This window comes from Solanum lycopersicum, chromosome 9 (assembly GCF_036512215.1).
Source record: "Solanum lycopersicum chromosome 9, SLM_r2.1".
NCBI classification, from domain to species: domain Eukaryota; kingdom Viridiplantae; phylum Streptophyta; class Magnoliopsida; order Solanales; family Solanaceae; genus Solanum; species Solanum lycopersicum.
In genome coordinates, this window is record NC_090808.1 from 4,727,144 (window position 1) to 4,735,767 (window position 8,624).

Genomic DNA, 8,624 nt, shown 5'->3' on the forward strand with positions numbered 1-8,624 from the left:
TAATTCATGTTAGTAATATATTTTAATAGTAATGACAATGTTTTATGTATATTCTTCTTTTTGTTTTTCCTCAATATCAATACTTAATTTTTAAAGCTCGACTAATTAAGATTAGTATCAAAATAATTCACTTTGAGAGGTACTAAGTTTCTAATGACTTTATATTACTATTCAATATAGCGACTTTTAATTTGTTTGGTTGCTTTTAAAAGTAGCTTTTTTTTTTGGAAAGTGTGATAAATTTTAAGAACATTTTTTAAGTAATAATTTGTGTTGGTCAAGGTTTTTTAAGTATTTACTTTTTAAAAAATAATATTTTGTGTTTTAAGTGTATACTTTTCATAATTTAGGGACCAAATATGTGATATATGTATATCTTTAATAAAATGTGTTCAAAACATAAGAACAAAGAACAAAAACAAAAACAAAAAAAAATTGTATGGTTATTTTTCAGAATTTTTTTTTGTTCAATTTACATAATTTATATCAAATTAATAAATATAAACAATACCTATATCTTACCTTTATCTTTTAATTTTTTTTAAAAAAAATAATATGTGACGTAAATTAGGTTGTCCACATGGCATATCTTGAGTGGTTTTTTTCTTCAGATTTTACTAGTGTAAAATGCTTTATCTATCAATTGCTTGTTGAAATTGTATTTTAATTTTTTTTTTCATATGCACCTTTTTGTAATTCTTTCTTAATAAAAAATGAAGTGATTATATATATAGAGAAAAAAAAAAAGAAAAACAGAAGAATTTGTCGAAGAATAATATATAGTTAAAAGGTTTTACTAACTAAATAAAATCGAATTTCAGTGGATGAGTCTTGTAATGAGATATGCCTTACAATAAATCAATAAACAAAGCAAATTAGTCGGTTCGATCAAAATGAATTTTTATTTTGACTAAATAGTTATGGATGACTTGACAATCCCAATTCGAATCGACCAATTGAATCCGGTATATTTTCCATGTTCATAGGTGTGCATTTATGTTTCTGCTTTACGAATATGAACTTTTTTTGGGCATTTCTAATAATATCCATCCTTGTTCCTATTTTGGCATTTTTTATTTCCGGAGCGTTAGCCCCGATTAGCAAAGGGTCGGAGAAACTTTCTACTTATGAGTCGGGTATAGAACCAATGGGCGATACTTGATTATAATTTTGAATCCGTTATTATATGTTTGCTTTAGTTTTTGTTGTTTTTGATGTTAAAACGGTTTCTCTTTATTCATGAACAATGAGTTTCGACGTATTAGGTGTGTTTGTATTTATAGAAGCTTTATCTATGAAATTGTATTTTAAATTTTTTTTCATATACACCTTTTTTGTAATTCTTTCTTAATCAAAAATGAAGTGATGATATATATATATATATATATATATACTTTGTTATTGTGGTGAGCACAAAGTTTTACATAGTAGTTGAATCATTCTTAGTTTGTCTATGTAAACACGTTTATAGCTCTATGATATATTATTTGGAATTTATTAATGAAAAAAAATCGCTAAACTCTCCTAAAAGATTACAACTTATATCCCTCTATTAAATTACGTCCAGAAACTAACAACTTCAATAAAAAAAATTGCGGTATCTCTTCTTAACCTCGGACATGGATCAATTCATATATTAATATACATGACGTCTCAATTGTAATATTTTTATGAAGAACTCTAATTAGATACCATCGATCATATGTTGTACTCAATTTTAAAATTTTGCATATGTATTCGTTTTATAACAATTATCAATATGTGATAGCAGAAAATACAATTAAAATTAATATTTTTTATATACATATGATTAAAGTTTTTTTTTATTTTTATCTAAGTTTCAATTATATATAACTGAAATTAAAATTGGCGTGCATATGACTGAAGCTTAATTATTTTTACCTAATGTAATACTTCAAACAAGCTTATATGACATTGTTCCATCCATTAAAAATATCACTTAAGTCAACAATAATTTCAATTAATTATTTGTGCACTTTGATTCATTCGAACCGAAGCAATTGACTTTCATCATGTAACTAATGCAATAACAACGGGATATATCCATCTACGATACAAAACAAAAACAGATTCTTTTTCAACTCTCTCTATATATAACTATAAACATTTATAATAACCCCAAATATGTAAAAGTAACATATATAAATTGTTTAATTAATTGCTTGTATTTGACACATTCATCTAACTTTCAGTAAATTTGTACTAGTTGGAACATTCTCCATAGGGTCGTTGTACCTAACCCAATGTATTTTGCAACTAACTAATTGACTTAGTTTATTTTTTATTTTATATTTAATTTTTTCATTTAAAGCAATTTTTTTATTATTAATTGCTTAATTTGTAATTTTTTTTATATACACACACTTATTTTTTCTATTGAAAACATAGTTCACCTGCTTTTTGACACTTCTAGATTGTCAAGCTTTAACTTGAAAACAAAACAATATTTTGCTTTATATACTTAACTCCTACCTAAATTGTTACTTCCTTGTCGTAAATCATCTATCGTTATTTTAAATTACATATGTTTTAAAAAATAAAATTCAAATTTGGAATAATTTGGTTATTATGTATTCACTCGACTATATTTTCTTTTTTAAAAATTACTTTATTTTATTTTATTTTTTAAAAGTCAATTTATTTTTTGTCAAATTAATTTTCATGGTCATCATTCGAGATATCAATGGATTGATTTGGTCCTGCATGAATTATGGTGCGAGAGACATTTAATTACAAAAATCAATATTATAATGATTATTGCTTTTTAGAAGTATTCAATTTTAATATAATATTTTTAAAATTTAATTATTTGTTAATCTAATTAGTTTAAGCTTGAAATGCTTAATAAAGTATTTCAAAAAATTGAAGATTGTAATGAATTAGACTAAGAAATAAATAATTATCTACGTTTTTTAAGTATAATACATTAATAAAATATGTGCATAGTTAGTTAGAGATTAACAACAATTATTTAGAAAACTTAACAAATTAATTAATATTGTAACACCTTAGAAATTTTTTGAACTAAAACTTGAATCATCCTTCGTAGTGAGTAAGTTTTTTTAAAGGAAATTAAAATTTCGTTAGTATTAAGGTCATATCACTAGGTGTAGCACCTTGAGTTCTAAAAGAACTAAATTGGAAATAACAAAAATCTGAAATTTGGAGAGTTAAGCTAAATATGATTTTGGATCAATTTCAAATGACTATAACTCTTAGCACAATATAATTTAGGTGTGCTACAAGCTAATTAGGAAATATCTTTGAATTATCTTTTCAACGCCGCCAAGTTTGCTAAGTTTCAAGTTCAGATGAGTAAGATATTGCCTAGTGAAGTTAGGTTGTCCGATTAAGCAAAGTTAGCCAAAAACAGTGAGGAGTATTTTGGTCTTTTCCTTACCCAATCAGATTTATTTCATTTTTAGTAATATTTTAGGTGTCTAATCCTATTAGGTTCAGTTTTATAATTCTACCTAGTGTTTTAGTAGAGAGTTTAAGAAGAGAAAAGAAGAGAAAAAAAGGAAAGGATCAAACGTTCGTCGAGATTCTTGCGTATTATAGCAGATTTTCGCCATGGATTTGACCCTTAAGAAGTATGTAAGCTTCCATAGTGTTAGATTTGTTCACCACACGGCAATCATGTCATTTTCAGCGCATTTTTGTTCTTTAAACTTGAAAGATTTAGAGTTTTTCATATGTGTTCTCGTAGTTCATTCTAAAACTTATTGTGCTGGGATTTTAATGACTTCTTGGGATGAAATTTAGTTATTTGAGTGTTTTTTTAGTATACTAGAGTGTAATTATGCTAAGTAATCGAATCCAAGTAACTGAGGAAGAAACCGTTCGATTATAGGCGAGTTAGAGTGAAAAAACAAGCATAGAAAGTTGTCGAAATTTTCTGGGTTGGGGCCTAGCTTGTCAAGCCACCCAGAGCGCCCCAGATACTTCATTGAACTTTAGGGGCTGGCGCTCCGCGCCACTCAGAGCGCCTGGGTTGCCTGTCCCCACCCGTTCTTCATCATTTAGTTCGTTTGAGCTCTTCCAAAGGGTACATTTACTCTCATTTGATTCTAAACACTCTAAAATACTCCTAAACACATAAAAATCATTCATAATATAAACCATAACCTTGAATTCATAATTCAAATTTAAGGTAGGATTAAGAGCCACGAGTCTTCTACAATTTCTAGTTACTTGTTTCAAGACTCGAAAAAGTGAGTATGAAAGTGAGGAAAATGTACTCATGAGTCTACTTTTTCATCACGAGATCTTTCATATCATGAACCATAACTCTTGAATTCATAATTCACATTTAAGAGAGAGACAAGAGTAGAGTTCAAGAAAGTCTTTAGTTCAATTGTGAATTCTTTGAGATCAACTATTACTTTTAACTAAGTTTTGAGGAAGTAAGTATAAGCATGAGAAAAGTTGTATACATGAGTTCCTTATTGACATTTTGGCCCTTGAGTCGAGTAGTTCATGCCCATAATTGAGTATCATTAGAGAGGAGTAGTATCTTCAAGTTCTAAGTCTTGAGTATTGAGTTCCTAATCCCCTTTGAGTTGTCTTCCTAGTCGTGGGACTATACATGTTACCCACAAAGTCTTTGAGTTGAGTAGTTCGTGCCCATAATTTTACATGAATCCTATAAGTCGAACAATTTTGAAATGAGAACTGTCTTTGAGTCCTTCAGTTGAGTAGTCCATGCTCATAATTTCACATGAACCCTCTGAGTTGAGCATTCTTGAAATGAATAGTATCGTTGAAGTTATTAAGTTTCAAGTATTGAATTCTATCTATAATTATTGAAAATCTTGTATCGAGTTGTTCACGTCCATAATTCGATATGAACCATATTTTAAGAAGTCTTTTACAAACGTTTTAACTTTATTTTAAGACTTAAGCTTTGAGTTGAGTAAATAGTAAAAGTAAAATTCATTTTCTTTAAAATGATAAATGGTAACTAAGTATTCCCAAGAGTAAATGTTTTCACATTTAAGATGAGAGGTAACTGAGATTTCCAAAAGAGTTTTGAGAAATAATGGAAACAACGATTTCAAGAGAGCTTTTAAGCTAATTTTTGAGTAATTATCTCAAATCAAAGAAAGAGTTTTGTTTAACAAACACACGAGCTAAGTATATTTTGGGAGTAGTATTGAGCACCAATATGGGGATGTGAGTTCATATTAACTCAAGTCTCCATAAATCATGTAAGCACTGTGGATAGAAAAGGGTCATACTTTTTTAGATTATTCCTTAGTGCCTTTTAGCGTAGACTAATTGATCCACTTAGTGAGTTAGGTTCTATACCCCCAACAATGTATAGGACGGTTCGTGGCAACGTGAGATAAAATGTTGTATCATCACTTAGCCTCATAGTGGTGGTTGTTGGTTAGAGAATATCCTGCAGAAATTATATTTCTTTATTATATGAGCAAATTTGAGTTTGTTATTTAGGTAGTAGTATTGAGCACCAATATGGGAATGTGAGTTCATATTAATTCAAGTCTCCATAAATCATGTAACCATCATGGGTAGAAAAGGGTCATACTTTTTAGATTATTCCTTAGTACCTTTTAACGTAGGCTGGTGGATACACTGTGTGAGTTAGGTTCTATACCCCCGACAAGGTATAGAGAGATTCTTGGCAGCGTGAGTTAAAACGTTGTATCATCACTTAGGCTCATAGTGGTGGTTGTCGATTAGAGAATCTCCTACAGAAATTATATTTCTTTATTATATGAGCAAAGTTGAGTTTGTTGTTGCGTTTTTTTTTATAAAATTAAGTTGTTCTTCACTATTCTAAAACCGTCCATTATATTGCAGATGTATTGTTTCTCTATATTGAATTGAGTAACTAGAGTTGAGTATCAAGAGTCGAGTATCATATCTTTGAGTTGAGTATCTAATATTGAGTTGAGAAAAGGTAAGTATGTTTTTTTTTATCAAGTTCAAGCTTATGTTTATACTTTAGAACTTCCCTTACATGCTCGTACATTTCACGTATTGAGCCATTTGACTTGCATAAGTTACAAATATTCAGGATTATCAACAAGAGTTTCGTTGATACATCCTAGAGTTCAAGTTAGCTATGGTAGCCTTCTTACTTTCGAAGAATTTCATTTATTTTTCAGTTTAGTTAGGATGTCGTGGGTCTTGTCTCGACTTTCATCTTTCTTATTTAGAGTCTTCATAGATAGTCAGTATGATTGAGAAGTATGTATAATTTATTTTATCAAAGTTTTAAAGACTTAAGTTGTCTATTTTATGATGAGTTGAATATATTATTTTATTCGGAGTTTTTCATTTGAGTTAAAGTTTTATATTCAGTTTCATGAATTTTTATTCAGTTTTAAGTTTTGTATGCTTAATTTAGTGTTACACTAGTAGTTAGCCAGGATGATGGTTCGCTTGTGGACCAACAATGATTGTTGAATGCCGATCACGTCCAGGGTATATGCTCGTATGGTGACAAATTCGTTTTTTGTTCTTAATTAATTGTTTACTTTTAAATGATAGACTTATTAACAAAATAATTATTGACATATTAAATTTATAATTTTATCATAGTAATAGTAAGGTGGATGAATTAGGATTTAAAATTATCAGGAAACTAGGGAATTTGGCCGCGCTTCGCGCGGTCTTTAAAATAAATATTAAAGGATTACTTTTTTTAATTAATTCTATAGCTCTCTTTATTTTCAAACGTAATATTATCACTTTATTTTTTTTACTTATATCTTAATTATGAATATCGTTTTTAGATGACGATTGAAATGAAACTTAACAAATTTAACATCTATAATCTATTAAATGATGGATAGTACATTATTAATCAATATGTCAAATGTCAATATATATTTTCTTAGTAATTTTTTTTGTTTGGACATGTAGTTAATATGTCACTTTCTACATTTTATTGGAATATCAATGAGTTTGAATCTTTATATTACAACATATACTCCGATGTAATTTTTTTCTTGAGTACATAAGAATTATATTATAAATAACTGAAAAATACTAATAAAATACATCTACACGTCTTGTTATCCTTTTTCATATTGATATGATAAAACTCATTTGAATATTTCATTTTTCAATCGTTTTTGTTCCTTTTTCAAATATACTATTTAAATTTGTATGATTTTTGCATGAATCACATCTATTGGTATTTTAGATTCTTTAGCTGCACCTATATCAAAGATAATTGTTATCATTTGTCAAATTTGTTTTTTAAGGATGTTATCCAAAATGTTACGCTATTAAATTTCAATATAATCAACCTCGAATGAGAATATGTTTTTTCAAAAAAATTATTAACTCGTTTACTATATTTTAATCTATATCTTTTATATGAAATATAAAGATAAAAGATTCATATAAACTACGTAAAAATATTTGATAGATAATAAACATTTTCACATATTATGTGTATAGAATAATAAAATTTAAAAGTTAATTAAATTGAATACTCTGATAATATGTTTCATTTCAAATATATTTTTTGCATTCTCAAATCAATGATTGCACCTCTTTCTATATAAAATTAATACATGAACACCCTAAGATATATATTCATTACTTAGTATATTAAAATAATTTAAAATTTTAATCATACTTTTGTGTTTATTTAGTCAATTCATATGGAAAATTTTTATGTACAAAATTTTGTGTTTTATTTTAAAAAAATATATTAAAAATCAAATCAACTTACTTAGTCATTTGTATTCATCTTTTATTTTAAATTTTCAAAAGCTACATACTTAATAAAAATAAATTAATTTATCAAATGCATGAATAAACTTTTTTTGGCATATATGTTTGTCCTATTTTTAAATTTCATAAAATGTATATTAAATATTTATATTCACTATTTTATTTATTTTGATCTATATTTAATTATACTTCAAAAGAGTTACAAAATATGATTTTCATAGTATATCAAATACAAGTATTTAATATTACAAAATATTTGCATGGAGCGCAATTAACATATAAGTAAACCAAAGCAAAAAGAGAACAATTTTGACTAAAAAATTTACAAAATCTTCAATTATGAGATCAATATTTTCTAAAATTTTTTGAACATAGGTGAGTTTTTATCATATTCTAGACAAAATTACAATAACTAATTTGTATCTAACAAAGGTACATATTTGTGACAATAAAAAATTCATAAAACTTCAAACATAACAAAATTCATGAAAAAAAACATAATGCACACAACTTTTTATGACTTTAATCATAAGAACATAGTGAAAAGAATAATATAAATTAATGTAGAAATTTAAAACTCTTATCGACACTATTTTCGACAAACTAATCAACAACAAGAGTCTTCTTCACCAAGTCAAGCATAAGAATTTGATAATAATAATAATAATAATAATAGTAATAATAATAATAATAATAATATTAACAAAACACTACTTCAAATATGAAGTGAAAAGAATAGTCATGAGTAGAAATAATGAAAACTCAATCCAAAGAAATTAAATGAAAAGAACACACATCTTCCTTAACCTTAATCACAAGAAAATAAATGAAAAATAGAAATATAGATCGATGCACAATTTTTTGAACTTTTGTCCAACATCCTTTTT